A 15,712-nucleotide genomic window follows, 5' to 3' on the forward strand; every position below is an offset into this window, starting at 1 on the left:
TCAAACCATGGCCATGGTCATCCGTTAGACCCAGATCTAGCTATTTCCTAGGGTCAAGGCCAGGATTTCCAGTTTTGGTTTCCCATGTAATTCTTTGATTCACTGACTCCTTAAAAACTAAATGCGTTTTAATATAATTTGCATTATATTATTTTGCATTCTCGAATATTTTTTACCTCCTTGAATTACTTGTAAATGCCTTGCTTTCATGAGCTATCGTCTTCCGCTTCTTTGGAAACTGCCCATGGTAACTCTTTGCTTATAGAGTTACTCAGACAGACATTTGTTGAACGACGATTGCATTTTCCAAATAGGAGCACAGACCCCAGGGACAGTGGAGTTAGATAATGACTGTGAAATTTTCCTTCTTTTTTCTGCCCAGTAAGAGTCTGGCAAGAGAAGAAAGAACATCAAGTTAATGTTGGGATTAATTCTAAGGGGAAAGTTTAATTGGTCCCAGGGCTCTCTATCATGCTGTACCTGGGCAAGGGACATTATCCTCAAGGGCACTTCCGTTTCCGTTGGTGATGCTGCCCTGACCTGCTGGCTGGGTCGAGGAAGATACACTGTATGAAGGAAAGGTACTGATTTGGGTCTGATACAATCCTCAGCCATCAAGCAGGAATCCCAGTGTCACCTCCTGCAGCAGAATCATGGAATTTAAAACTGGGAGGGGTCTTTTGAGGTTGCCTTGACTACTCCATCCATTCATACATACATTCATGTATCCAGCAAATATTTATCAGCTGACTACTCCATACAGGGTTTTCCACTAGGCACCATTAAGAGGCTGTTAGGAAGCGTGAAATCCAATGTGGAGAACAGGCATCAATCAAATGGGGGGTCTCTGAGGGTTGTCCTGATTCTACCATTGAATGGCCTGCAATGAAGGTTTTTTAAAAATTGGTGCATTGCAATGGAGAATGTGTAGAGCTACCCAATCATGGTGTCTGGACAACCCTGAATAGAGGAGAATGAGTTATGATGATAGACAGTTACTGGCTCAACAAAGAGCAGTTTTAATCTGAGTAGTCTTGGCGTGTTCAATGCCGTTAACTACTGGGGGAAAAATTATCTAGACCCTGGGTGCAAGTCCCAGTGTCACGCTTTTTAGATCTGTGACTCCCTGGTAAGCTATTTAACCAACCTGAGCACTGGTCAGAGGCGGCTCTTTCGGGGCAAGAGGATCATGTTTTTAGGGTCTAGGAAATACGGGTTTGAATCCTAGGTCTGCCACAAATGAGTGGTATGGCTTTTGAGAAGTCATTTACTTCCTGTGTCATTTACTTCCTGTGTCTCGTGTCCCTCCGCGGTATAAAGATGGTCATGATTTTGATGGGTTGACTTGTCCCCCTCAACATTCTTATGTTGAAATCCTAACCCTCAATATCTCAGAATGTGACTATGTTTGGAGATGGGACCTTGAAAGAGGTAATTAAGGTAAAATAAGGTCACGTCCAGTATGACTGTTGTCCAGTATGGACAGTATGACTGTCCTAATCCAGTATGACCGTTGCCTTTATAAGAAGAGGAGATTGGGACACAGACAGAGAGAGAAAGGAATATGTGAAGATACAGGGAGAAGGTGGCTGTCTGCAAGCCAAGGAGAGAGGCCTCAGGAGAAACCAACCCTGCCAACACCTTGTTCTGGGACTTCCAGCCTCCAGAACTGTGAGAAAGTAAATTTCCCTCGCTTAAGACACTCTGTGGTCCTTGGTTATGGCAGCCCTAGAAACCTACTACAATGACAGTCACCTGAAGAGGTACAGTGACTCAGAAGACATGTTGTCATATGATGTCTAGGTTAAGGTGTGTGGCACAGGGCAGGCATCCTGGCAAAGCCAAGTGAAACAGGTTCAGGCTGGCATCTCCATCCAGGTCTCTGTGGACACATTCACTACCACTGCTACCTTCTATGGCACCCTTTCTGGTGGATAGACTCAGGGTCTGGTGTACCATCATGTTAACTAGATTCCTTTATAAATGCCAGCTCCTCTGAGTGTCAGCAGCTTCTCTTCAATCTGTGGAGGCTGGTCCCATGGCAGTGCCAGGCTCCATTGAAAGCACTTTTTCTCCTCCAGGCCATGTGGTGGCTGAGTCCTGAGCTATCCATCCTGGGAAATGGTCAAAGACCTTTTTCCTAAGGGTCCTACAAGGTGATATTTGGGGCCGCATCGTTCTCAGCCCTTCAGACTTCGTCAGCCTGCTCGAGTGTCTCTACCTCTGAAAAACCTTGGCTTGGTCCAGCTGGCACGTGTGCACAAATGTCCATTTGATGGGTCTCTGCTTGGAGATTCTGCAGACATTTTCAGAGCCAAGGACACATTGGTTCCCTCGTTTTTATCTCTCTGGCTTTCTCAGATGTGCTCGCTGTTGTTGATTTTCATGGGGATACTTGCCCAAGGCCTGCACAGTACTACTAAAATCACAACAGTGACACCAGCCACTTGGGTGTGTGGGTAGCCAGTGGGAGTCAGCTCCATCTGGAAACTAAAAAGAGAAACGCAATCCTCTTCTTTTCCTTCCCCCGGACTTTTCTGTATCTTTGCAGGTAGACAGGGCCAAGTAGGGAATTTACAAATTGACACCTTTTTTTCCCCAAGCAGCTTGATGTTTTAAAAAAAGTTCCTTTGATTCCAAAGAACTGGGAGCAGGGAGTAAGTTTGGCCGGGAAGCCAGAGCAGTTGGAGAGAGGTGGTGGTGGAGGGTTGCTGGTGCATATGTGCCTGGAGTCCTGTGTGCTTGGAAAATCTCGGTTGTACACTGCAAATGTAGCTGTAAACCCCAGCAAGAGGAACCTGATAACCATTTCCAGCTGTTAACACCTGGAGGCTTCCAAAGTTACGATGAAAAGAGCATCTCTGGCAAGCCAAACTTGACTTTATGAATTTTGTTATTTTAGGTCAAATGCTGTTCCTAGTCATCTGGGCATTCCGTGTATTTTACTAATGGACACGCAGTGAAACCATCAGCCTGCTGGTGCCAGGGGGCATGGGAGGTGTCCCTTTAGCAATTGGCAGGAGGACGACAAAGAGAAAGGCACATCCCACTCATATCAGGGTAGTAAGGAAGGGGAGTGGCTTTTCCCCTTCTTCCCATTTCTTTATTAGTCATAACATGATTCAGCTGGAATTGGTCTCTGTGTGCCAACTCTGGATCTGCTGGTGATGATTGAATTCTTACTTGATGATGGAGGTAGTGATTTCTTTTTCAGTCTGCTTTCAAACTGCAGTGTTACCAGGATGTGAACTGGTGTAGAATCATGAAGACTCTGTGATGGTAGCTGCCTTAGGGCAGACAAAGGCCAATGCATGGGTTTATACCTGTGCATTTTGAGGACAAGAACTTCTAATGGTAGGTTAGTTGTGCCAATGATCTAGGACCCAAGTATCTTGTCTTGATTTGCTGAATCCTTTCTTTAAAGCTATTCAGTCATTCTTTGCTAAGAATCTCCCCCACTCCCTCCACAGGGGAGTCCAAAATTACATCACGTGGTTTAATAATTTTATTAGTGTTCATGAGGCCAGGACTTACTTGCTCCAGGTCACACAGTGGGTTGCTGGCAGAGCTGGGACTTGAACCTGTGACTTCTTTCCCAGCCTGATGCTGTCCCCCTTATACAGAGCGACTTTTGCCACTTTCTAGGAGTCCGCATCTTTCTACTCCTGCCTCTGCCCTGCAGAGGGTGCCCCGAGAGGGAGCCTTCCTGTGCTCTCCTGGGCTCTGATGAGAGGGTCCGTCTTAGCCACTGGAGGCCTGTGTCGGGATGTGGGCCGATCCTTGTGATTCTTCTTTGCTATAATGGGAAGCAGCCCTCAGAAGAGAAAGACTTGCATTTGTAGGCAGCCAGTCGGATGGCGTTGAAATAAACGCAGCACAGATCAAACTACACACAGCCAGCACATCGCGGGGAAGAGGAACCAAAATGGAATGCCGATTTTTCTCACCATCTTCTTTAGAAACCTTCCTCCTCGCCACCCACCGGATGATGCTGGCTGTTGGGGCAGTCTAGCATTGAGATGAAACGCTTAGGTTTGGGAGACAGCCCTGTGCTCAAATCCATTTATTGATGGATGTATTTCCCATTTATAGTCTGTGGGACCCTTAAGGGAAGTCACTTTTCTGAGCTTCAATCCTTTCATCTATAAACTGGGCCTATTAATGTCTCGCTTATAGATTTTAAGAGAGTTAAAATAATAGATGAACATAAAGTGCTTTCTTTGCACAATGCCTCGAACATATTAGCATTCAGGAGCGGGTCGGTGCTATTCTCATCAGCGGCAGCATGATCGTTTTGACTGCCTCATTGACTTGGATGGATGTGGGAGTGTACGTAATAAAGTACCCAGTCTAGAACCTGGCCTATGGTTATCGTTAATAGATGAAAGCTGTTGTAGTTGTGTGGGAAAGCTCAAAGATCTGAGTAATTCAGCAGAAAACCACAGAACTGGAGGAATCTGGGACTTAGATTCTTCTCCCAGCCCTGTCTCCAAAGAACTGTATTGCCCTGGGCCAGTTGTTTTGTTTTATGACCTCACATTCTGCATCAGTTGCATGGGGGTAACTGAGCTTTGTGGGATACTGAAAAGAGAGAACAGAAGTGAGGTGCCTAGCTCGGTGCTGGAATAAAGCCAGGGCTCCATCAACGGCCGTCGAATCTGAATTGCTGGTCCCATCAGCATCGCTCTTTCTGGAGAGTAAACTGTTGGTTCATCCCAAGAACTATAAATTGTGCTTACCCTTTAACTCAGTGATTCTAGTTTTCGGAAGGTACTGTTCTCACATACAGATTCGAAAAGAAAAGGTGGAGCTGGGTAGAGTGGAGCCTGTCAGAGGGCTTCATAGCAGCGCTGTTTACAGCAGCTCCAATTGAAGACTCCACACGTACCCAGCGCTGTCAGGCATCTTGGGTGTTTTAATACCGTAGAGCCCTCTGGGGCTGTGGGGAATGTCAGATGCCTGGGAAGCATACGTGGCTTTCAATTTGTGGGGTGTCCCATTTGGGAGGGAGTTGAGCGGTGGTGTGAAGGCAATGACCCGCTATTTTAACAGAGGTCCAGGGAGGGCTAGCGATTTTTGAAATCATTCCATTGAGCACCGTTCCCTGTGGGTCCCCTGCTTTGGCCACAGCCAAGGCACTGCCTTGGAACCTCTGCAGGGCCTGTCCTGTGGCCTCAGGGGTCAGGAGGCAGTGCCAGAGCAAATCCAGCTTGTGCAGACCCGGGGCTGCTTAGATGCCACCTAGGTGATTCCTTTGGCAGCAAGTGACATTCGGTAAAGGGCACGGCTGACAGAGGCCTTGAAGAGGCGGGTGTTACAGGGAGAATGTGATGCACAGAGAGGGTAGGAGGGCAGGGAGCCCGGGAGTGGCTGCAATTGTATGTGTAAAGGCCGTTCTGTGTGCAGACCCTGGGCAGAGGCTTGTGGGTGCAGGACAGAGGGATGGTCTCCTCTGCTTGGGTTCTCTGATGGGCCTTGTGCTTGGGGAATGGAGCTTGGTCGCACGAGACTCGGGGATCCCCCAATGGCACTGAGAGTGTGCCCAGAAGGGTGACGATCGTACATCCTCAGAGAATCCAGCGAGGCCGTGTTCACAAAGCTTTTGGCCCGGAGTGAGCACTCAGCGTGTCAGTTGCCTTCCCCCTTCCTAGAGGTGGGGGTCGGGGGGTGGTTATTTCAGCACGTGGCCTTTTTAAACATATTACAGTAATCATCTGGTCAGAATTTCAGGGAAAGCTCCCAATTTCCGGTGCCGTCCGGCTGTCCACTGATGGCGTACGCATCCCTGATTGCAGCTCTACAAATATAGGTATGCGTCTTTGGAGACATTTGAATGGAATTGGGGGCGGGGGGGCTGGAAATCGTTACATCTACCAGCCGGTTATTCCTTCTTTTCATAAAGTCATTACAGCCTATGATAAAAGAAATGAGAGTCAATAAAATGGGGAATTAGGCATGTGGTAATTCCTAAGATTTAAGACCTAAAAGTTTGACGATTCAGTGCTTTAGCGATCTTATTCTATCATCCCTCTGCTTGATATATCCTTTAGCCAGCAGCTCCACATTGAGGATAATTCAGCCTGGTACACAAATCCTTCTGTGATTTGGCCCGTGGCTTGCCTCCTCAGCTGGTTTCATCTTTCTGACATTTTTCTTTAACATTCCTGAAGGTGTACCTCAAACAGTGTATGTGTATAAATTTCCTGTGGCTGCTATAACAAATTACCACAAACTTAGCCCCTTAAATTAATACAGATTTATTCTTGTATACTTCTAGAGGTCAGAAGTCCAGCATCAGTCTCTCTGGGCTAATGTCAAGGTGGTGGCAGGGCTGCATTCCTCGGCTTGTGGCCCCTTCCTCCATCTATGAAGTGCATGTCTCCAATCTCTGCTTCTGTTTTCACAGTGACTTTTTCTCCGATGCCAGCTCTTCCTGCATCTCTCTTGTAAGGATTTTGTGATTGTGTCAGGTCCAGCCAGATAATCCCGGATGATCTCCCCATGTCACGATCTTTAATCGTACCTACAAAGTCTCTTTTGCCTTATAATGTAACATTCGCAAATTCCAAGAATGAGCACTTGGGCATCTTGGGGAACTATTATTCAACCTACCCTAATGTGTCTTTGTATCTTGTGTTCTTGCTGCCTCCGATGCCTTTTCCTGCCTTCTTTGCCAGGCTAACTCCTATTCAGAACCCAGCCTCAGGGTCTTCTCTGTAGGAAGACTTCCTTGGACCTCCTTCCTCTCCAGTCCCATTGATCTGGTAATGGGCCTCTCCTTCTTGCTTACCTAACATCTTGCACCTGTACCCTTAGTAGCATTATCACACACCATATAGTTGTCAGTTTGTCTGTCTGTCCCAGTCGTCCTTGCAGACAGGGACTGCATTGTAACCACCTCCTTATTCCTACCACATAGACCCATGGCTGCACTTCGTAGGCACTGGTTGATGGGTGTTCAGGGGACCAGGGCAGGAGCATACCTCCTACCTTGAAGACATTCCCAAGGAGAAGCCCTTTGTCCTGATTTCCATGCAGCCTTGTGGGCCTGGAATTGCATTTCCTCCTGGGACCTGAGTCCTTTGGGCTTCAGCATGTCCAGGTCCCATGTTTTCTTGTCCCTTCTGCTGTCTAATTCCCTTTGTTGGACTGCAGGAGATCAGCCTAACGAAGTGAGAGCAAAGAGACAATTTCCAATTAACATGTATATTGCTTTGCTTTTCTGTTTCTTGGCGAGGCTCTGAGGACAGGGATGGCTGCAGAAAATGTTCTTTCATCTAAATGATGTCCCTGTGGGGGGCTGGACTTGGGCTTTTTGCTGGGCTGTGGAGAAGAGTGGGTGTGGTAGACTCATGAGCCCAGGAACAATGAAGGCACAGAGGTCAATGCAGAAACTGCAAGTTCGATTCAGTCAACATTTATTGAGAACACACCGTGTGTCTGCTCCCATGCTAGGACTTGGCGTCCAGGATTAATGTCTAGCATTTATTAAGTAGTTATTATGTGCCAGACATTGTTCCTAGTTCTTTAATTCTATCACATCCTTGACTTGATAGAACTGCCCTGTGAAATATAGGTCCCATGATTATCTGAGTTTTATAGATGAAGAAACTGAGGCAGAGACAAGTTGCCTTAAATGTTTTCAGTCGCACTCCAGTAAGTGGCATGGGCTCCAGAGCCCACTGCTGTACCACCTTGCTGATGGGGAAGACTCAGTCTCTCTCCCCAAAATACTCATGGTCTGGAGGTGGCATCTGAACTGATAGCACACTGAAGGGTGAGTGGATCCACAGGTGGTCAGAGGCTTTAGAGGGCATCCCAGGCAGAAGCAGTTAAATAAAACAAAAGCAGGGAAGTGTGAAGGTAATTATTTTGTCCAGGGAGGAGTGAGTAGCAATTCAGGATGGTATAGGTGGCTTTTAGAGTTGTAGGAAAGATTGACAAAGAACGAGAGACCTGGAGGGACGGGAGGGTGTAGCCAGAGAATGCGTTTCCCAGTCTGTGGTCTGGAGGTGAGCAGCTGTAGGTGAAGATGATGATGACAGTAATGTCTCTCAAACTGTGATGGACATACACATTTCCTGGGATTTTGTTAAAATGCAGACTCTGATTCATAAGCCTGGGGTGAGCTGGAGAGTCTTCCTTTCTGACGAGCTCCCAAGTGATGCTGATGTAGTCGGTACCTGGGTCATACTTTGAGCAGTGAGGTGTAGAGGGGATGAAGGTGCTACAGGGAGTGTGGGTGAAGGTGCTTGGAAATGATGCCCTTATTTTGCTGTCAGGCTAGAGGGTTGGGTGGGTCTGTGATAATGTTCTCAAGAAGAATGGCAGTAGGTGGAGAGGAAGATGGGGAGTGGGGGCAGAGGTATTCCGCAAGAGAAGGAAGAACCTGGAGTTTTGCAGATTCAGAGGAGGCCGTTGGAAAGAGAGTGGTGCGTCAGTGACAGTTAGGCTCGATGGCATGACAGCAGGTCCCCTGTAACAGTGGTTTCACATCCAAGAAGTCAGGGTGTTGGCAGTGTAGCGTGGTGTGGTAGTTTAACGGTGTCGTTAGATCCCAGGATACTATCTTGCAATTCTGCCATCCTCAGCTGTGCGCCGAAGCACCTCAGTGTCCAGTGTGGCTCTTGGGTGTCAACATCCTTGTAGGCCAGCAGCCAAGAAGAAGCAGGGAGAAGGCCAGGACGGGCACACATCTCAGAGGGCAAACTGCCTCTGGGTGGCCTTCCTGAAGTCCCACAGCCATGCTTAGCTGCCCTAGAGGCTGTCGGGTATACAGTCTTTTCTCTGGCTGCTTTACTCCCCTGAATGGAAGCCGGGTTCTCTTCCTAAGCAGACAAGGGAGAATGGCTCTGGGGTGGCAACTTGGCAGGCCTTGCCGCAAGTGGAATCCATGGTGAGCATGTAAAGGTGGGGTGGGGGAAGTGGATGTCGAATTAATCAGATTTCAGAGCACACCTGAGTGACGGCCCCCTATGCTCATGGGGCTCTGAAAGTTCTCTCGCCCTCTGCTTGTCCTAGTTCCTTAGTGCATCTCTCTCCTCTACCATAGAAAACCTATCCAAAACCTTCTTACCCTACATTGCCACCTCCTCTGAGAAGTCCACCAGGACTCTTGAATCAAAATCTGTCCTCCATCCCCTGAATGGAGTGTGGTCTTGGCACCTCCATCAGCCTTCATTTCATTCCATTTTATATTTTATTTAGTCATTTGCACACGTACCTCTTCAGATTTCGAGGCAGCATCTGTCCCCCAACACGGTGCCTGGCATAGGGTGAATTCCCAGGACATTTTAGTTAAACTTCAGTGAGTAGTTAAACTTGAGTGATCAAGCTGCTGGCATATGGTGCTGGGTGATTTTCCTGAAATAGGGTTTCTCAAACTCTAGACTCCATCAGAATCAGCTAGAGGGCTGGTTCTAACAACTCCCCCTTCCCCCAATTTCTGATTTAGGAGACTTGGGGGGCCTAAGGATGTGCATTTCTAAGAAGTTTCCAGATGATACTGATACTGCTGGCCCCAGGACAACCCTTCAAGAGATCATTGTCCTTGAGAAACACCCAGATTTGTTTCTTTCCCCCCGGGGAAATGTGCGATGTAAATTAGGCCTGAAAATAGACATGGGAATTCAGTACAGGAATATTAAGTCAATGGATGAACTAGTAGAGAAATATCTGAGGTCAAGAGTGCATTAGAGTTTTGTTTCAATTTTTTTCTCAAACAAATCTCCTATATCACCTAATCTTAGATGCTGCCAATTGTAAGTCACACCATTATTTTATATAAAGCCAAGAAATTTAAAAAGGCTTTTAATTAAGCTGTGACACAATGCTTTCTCATCCCTTTGAATCTTTTATACTTATTGTTTTTTATTTTTTTAACATCTTTATTGGGGTATAATTGCTTTACAATGGAGTGTCAGTTTCTGCTTTATAACAAAGTGAATCAGCTATACATATATCCCCATACTTATTGAAAGAGCCCTTTTAGACCTAGTTAGGTGGGTTTTATCATATTTTACTGCTGTGCCTACGTATGAAGGAAAATATGGGCAAACATGTTGGTTCAGGTATTTTTTTTTAATTAATTAATTTATTTATTTTTGGCTGCATTGCTGCCTACAGGCTTTCTCTAGTTGCGGCGAGCAGGGGCTACTCTTACGTTGCGGTGCGTGGGCTTCTCATTGTGGTGGCTTCTCTTGTTGCGGAGCACAGGCTCTAGGCGCGCGGGCTTCAGTAGTTGTGGCTCGCGGGCTCAGTAGTTGTGTCTCGCGGGCTCTAGAGCGCAGGCTCAGTAGTTGTGGCTCGTGGGCTTAGATGCTCCGTGGCATGTGGGATCTTCCCGGACCAGAGATCGAACCCGTGTCCCCTGCATTGGCAGGCGGATTCTTAACCACTGCACCACCAGGGAAGTCCCGGTTCAGGTATTCTTAAAGCTTCTTTGCATTGAGCCTCACTCTTTGGAATCCCTTCTCTACAGTGTCATTGCCATCTGTGTTTTCTCCATTGTACTGTCCTCCGCATCGTTGTGAGCATCAGATTTCTTGTAAGAATCCTGAGAAAGCATTTGTGCCCACTTTGCAGCTCTGTGGAGCTAGCCTGCTCCTGGTGCCTCTTTTGGGAATGTTGTGGACACATTGGACCCTCCACCTGCCCCTTCCCACAACCATTTGGGGCATAGGGGTTAAAAAGTGACCCCCCCCCCACCATTGTCTCCAGGATTTTCATGGAAGCCACTGACACCTGTTGTGCACCTGTTGTGAATGTGCTAGCCGTGCAGCTGTGTTACCACTGCTGTATGCTCTCTAGTTATTGCTGGAGGCTACTTGATTTCAGAGATGTTAGAATGTGAAAAACAGTTTGTCCTAGAATTAGTAAATTTTTTAAAATATCCACCACGTGCTGGGCACATGTTTCACTGTCATGGCTTTTCGTATAATCCATCTCAGTTAATATTTACGACAGTTGTCAAAGGTCAGTGTTGTGACCTCAGGTTTAGAGATGAGGGCCTTGGATCCCCATTAAACATGCAGACAGGTGGCATGCAGTCACTCTTCAGATTTATTGAGCTCCTACTATGTGCCAGTCACCATTCCAGATACTGGGAATACTGAAGTGGAGAATAGGTACAGTCGGCCATCCGTATCTGCAGGTTTCACATCCATGGATTCAACCAACCATAGATCAAAAATACTCTGGGAAAAAAATTCCAGAAAATTTCAAAAAGCAACACTTGAATTTGCCGCACGCCAACAACTGTTTACACAGCATTTACATTGTATTAGGCACAATAAGTAATCTAGAAGTGATGTAAAATACACAGGAGGATGTGTATAGGTTAAATACTATGCCATTTTATATAAGGGACTTGACATTTTGGTATTCACGGGCAGGTCCTGGAACCAATCCCCCACGGATATCAAGGGATGGCTGGTTATAAGATTGAATCATATCTGTGCTATAAGAAGAAAACTCAAGATATGCCAGGTATTACGGAAGGCTTTTTGCGTCAACACTAGAGTGAAGTGAGGGTGCTCGCCATACAGATAACAAAAGGATGCAGGTTCCGGCCAGAGGAAATTGCAGATGCAAAGGTCCTGTGGCAGGACTGTGCTTGTCTTATTGGAGGAACAAGTCTACACAATTTTTACCTACAACACTGTGAGAGCAAATGCTTGGGAGTTTCTTCCTACACCAGTTTTCTGACTCTCAGGACTCCAACTGGTTGTCCTACGATTTAATGCTTGCACTAACTACCCAAAGTTAGTTCAGACCCCATGGCTTAAGGGCTCAGTTCCACAAGACTGTCCCCACTTCAGATTCCAGTCACATGTCTCAGGTTGGCACCTGTACTTCTGCTCAACTGGGTGTAAATTCAGGGGGTTTCCACAACCCCCCCATCTTTGGAACTCAAGGAAGTGATTCACGTACTATCCCTGGTTTATTATTAAAGGATACAAGTCGGGAACAAGGCAGGGATCACATATGCACCCTCTCTAGGCATGCTTCTCCCAGGACCGTGATGTGTTCGTCAACCTGGAAGCTGTCTGGACCCTGTCACTTGGGGGGTTTATGGAGGTTTCATTGTGCAGGCATGATTGATTGAGTCACTGGCCATTGGTGCTTAACTCAGTCTCCAGCCCCTCTCCCCTCCCTGGGCATTGGGCATGGGGTGGGGCTGAAAGTTGCAACCCTCTAATCATGCCTTGGTCTTTCTGGTGACCAGACCCCATCCTAACGCTCTCTAGGGGTCCCCAGTCACCAGTCATCTCATTAGCATACACAAGACACTCATCATTCCAGAATTCCAAGGGTTTTAGGAGCTGTGTGCCAGGAACTGGGCACAAAGACCAAATATGTTTGTCACAGCAAGGAAGCCAATGGAGCTAGAGCAGTGGAAGCTCAAAAAATGCTTGATCAGTAGCCCAAGCTGGGATGTAGCTGGGCTGTGATTTCCAGATCTTCGGGTTCTAAGTTCAGGGTTTGTCCACATGCAGGTAAGTATGGGAAGCCACTTTTAGATTACATCCTTTTCTGTTTCCTAGAGTGAGTTCAATCTTTTAAGAAACAAACGATTAATTCAACTGCAGTCACAAGGCAGAGCAGAAAGATGTTCTCATTGTTGTCACCACTGTGCTGCCTGGGAAGTACCCACAGTATCTGGCTCCTGAGTAGTGGTTAAACCAACCCAGGTAATGATGACAGCAGGTGTGGGAAAGTGGACAAAGGAAATGACATAGAAATACAAACACTTCATTCCCAGTGCATGTTCTCAAAATGGAACATGGGACTTTCAGCTCTTTCTTCTTTGAAGAACGTTGTCAAGAGAGAGACTCTAGCAGCGCACTGTAGAAGAAAGAGCAGAGATCAAGGTTCTGATCCCCGCTCTGCCAGTAATTAGTCATGGGACTCCCATCTATTAGAGTTCAGTTACAGACTAGAGAATGCATGAGTTTAAGCAGAAAAGGATTTGTTGCCATTATTAGGTGCCTTGCAGAATTCCAGGAGAAGCTAGAGGCACAGACTGTCAGCTGAGGGGCAGTTCTTGGAACCTCCCAGAACCAGATCGCCAGGGAAACTGTGGTTAAGAAGCCACTGGGACAACTCTCCCCATAAGCACCACCTTGTCTGCTGGGACCTGAGGGCAGCATGGGCACCATGTTTTTTGGTACTCATGAAGTTCAGGACTGAACTCGAAGATCTAATTACAGATGCCTCTGGAAAATACCAAATATCTCTTACTTATACTTGCCAGAAAAGAGTCAAGGCAACAGAAGAGCTGCCCTACCCCCTGATGTTCGTTTTTGCGTCTAATCTCACGCAGGTGTATCTGCTTGGTGAAAACTAAGTTTCACGGTAGGTGTCCAAGATGTAAAGGCATTTGGAGAATGTCTGATTTGTCTCTCAGTGTATGTAGGGGAAATGTTAAAACAATCCTATTGTAAATGGGAGAGGATAAAGGGAAACAAAGGGAGGTAAGGTTTCTGCACTTCACTCAAACTAGTAAACTGTCTGTTGGCCCTAGTAGGCGTTGCTAAGTTATGTAGATATAATGCAATATTCAGAGCAACCACTCCAAAAGCCATACAAGGAGATAACATTGAAAAACACCATCAGCAAATCAATGGAATTCTAAAGAAAAAGCTTGAGGACCCCACAGAAAGCCAGGAAAAACTACCATGAGATGCCAGCACAAACCCACCAGAAAATGGCTAAAATTAAAAAGACTGACAACATCAAATGTTGGCAAGGGTGTGGTACAACTGTAACTCTCATACTTTATTGGTGGGACTATAAAAGGGTTCATCTGCTTTGAAAAGAAGTCTGGCAGCTTCTTATAAAACTGAATAGACACCTGTCCTCTGACTCTTCCGTTCCAATTGTAGTTGTTGCCAAAACTGCAAACAACCTAGGTGCTCATCAATAAGAGAATGGATAAATGTGATATATTAATATGTCGACATAGCTCACATTGAGCAGTACAAAAAACCAGACAGCTGATACATGCAACAACGTGGGTGAATCGCACAAATGTCACACTGTGAAAGAAGGCATACCCAAAAGATTATATACTTTGATTCCTAATGGACGAAGTTCTGGGATGGGAAGAACCAATTTATAATGGAAATAAATTTTAAAAGTGCTTACATATGGGGAGTGCGGGCAGAGATTGAGTGGGAAGTGGGTTGAGTGAATTACATCATTAGCCCAATATGGTCTGTATCTTAAAAGTGGTTTGGGTTACATAGGTATAGATATTTGTCAAAACTCACCAATGGTTGGTCTGTGCATTTCGCTGTATGGAACTTTATTAAACCCAAGTTAATGCAGTTCGTACCAAAGTGGCTAGAGAATAATGGGCTGACGACTAACTTACTGTTTTGAAATGCATTTAAAAAATGGGTTGATGGATGACTAGAAGGATAGGATATGATATAGCAAGTATGGTAAGATGTTAATAATGGTAGAATGTAGGTGTAGGGATATACATGTTCACTGTAAAATTCTTTTACCTTTACTGTATGTTTGAAAACTCTCATAAGAGAATGTTAGGGAAAAATCTTAAAAAAAAAGAATCATAGAATGTGTGGTCCCTTCCTCTCCTGCCTCAGGTGGTGGTTGGTTGTTAAGAAAGTTAGTCCAGCTGTCTGGCACTACGTCATGGGACACGATGATTTTTGCTGAACTCAATATAGAGCAGAAAGGACTCAGCACTATCCACAGAAGATGCCCAATAAGGACTTAACTACTTCTCTTAGTCTCAAATGATAGTCCCAAACTCTGATTTCTTTGATTCCCCATCCTGGCCTCTCCACCCCAGAGTCAGTGCCAGCCATGCAAAGACTACAACTAGCCATTTCAGAGATGTGGTTAAGTGTCAACTTTTATAGTTGGAAGGGACCAAGGGGGGGACTACCTAATCCTATTTCTTTTTTTGTGCGAATTTACCTAAATCAATTGGGTCATGCAAAAATCTTAGATGATTTTTTTTAGGTAACAGTAGTGGCCAAAATGTTTGAGGTGAAAAAGGGTTAACTTCCCACTACATCCTCACTATATTCATTAGTCAGGAGGCATCAGGTGATTCAAGCAACCTGAAAAATATCAATATCTCTGCCTCTGTTGTTTCAGATGCTCTGGCCAGCGCCTTGCAGACAGGCTCACGAGAGGCAGGCATGGCGATGTTATAGGGACCATTGCTCTCACCCTCGTAGCTGGTATCAGGCAAACAGAGAGCGGTCTTTCCAAACAGAGGCTAGAAACAAGACTGCTTAGGGATCACCCCTGGGATGGCATCACTAAGGATGGTGATTCCATTCTCTCTAGGTTTTCAGTATGTTTATGAAAAGGGGGAGAGAACCTCTAAAATATTTTAGCCAGCCCACATTTCTTGAAAACCTTCTCTCACCAATGAGCCCTCTTTTCTATCATTCCATATGCCATTTAACAAGCTGCTATGTCACCAAAAAAACACTCATTCCAAAATTCACTACATCCAGATATTGATAACCTACTATCTACAGCCTACTTCTGGGTTGAGGTTTTCCAAGTAGAGTGCTTCTTGTTTTAATTGTCATAAAGTATACATAACATAGGGAATTCCCTGGTGGTCCAGTAGTTAGGACTCCGTGCTTTCATTGCAGGGGGCCCAGGTTTGATCCGTGGTTGGAGAACTAAGATCCTGCATGCTGCGTGGCACGGCCCAAAAGAA

At 45.9% G+C, this 15,712-nt stretch overlaps 1 protein-coding gene and 1 non-coding gene across 2 annotated transcripts in view; both read left to right on the forward strand.

Annotated features, from left to right (window-relative positions):
- The window catches only part of LARGE1 (LARGE xylosyl- and glucuronyltransferase 1), a 598,072-nt gene that overhangs the window by 206,676 nt on the left and 375,684 nt on the right, over positions 1–15,712 (forward strand).
- On the forward strand, positions 5,136–5,273 carry LOC133101844 (small nucleolar RNA SNORA76). Its single transcript, XR_009702734.1, has one exon. It is a non-coding gene; the product is annotated as a small nucleolar RNA SNORA76 (small nucleolar RNA).

Source organism: Eubalaena glacialis, chromosome 11 (assembly GCF_028564815.1).
Source record: "Eubalaena glacialis isolate mEubGla1 chromosome 11, mEubGla1.1.hap2.+ XY, whole genome shotgun sequence".
Classification (NCBI taxonomy): domain Eukaryota; kingdom Metazoa; phylum Chordata; class Mammalia; order Artiodactyla; family Balaenidae; genus Eubalaena; species Eubalaena glacialis.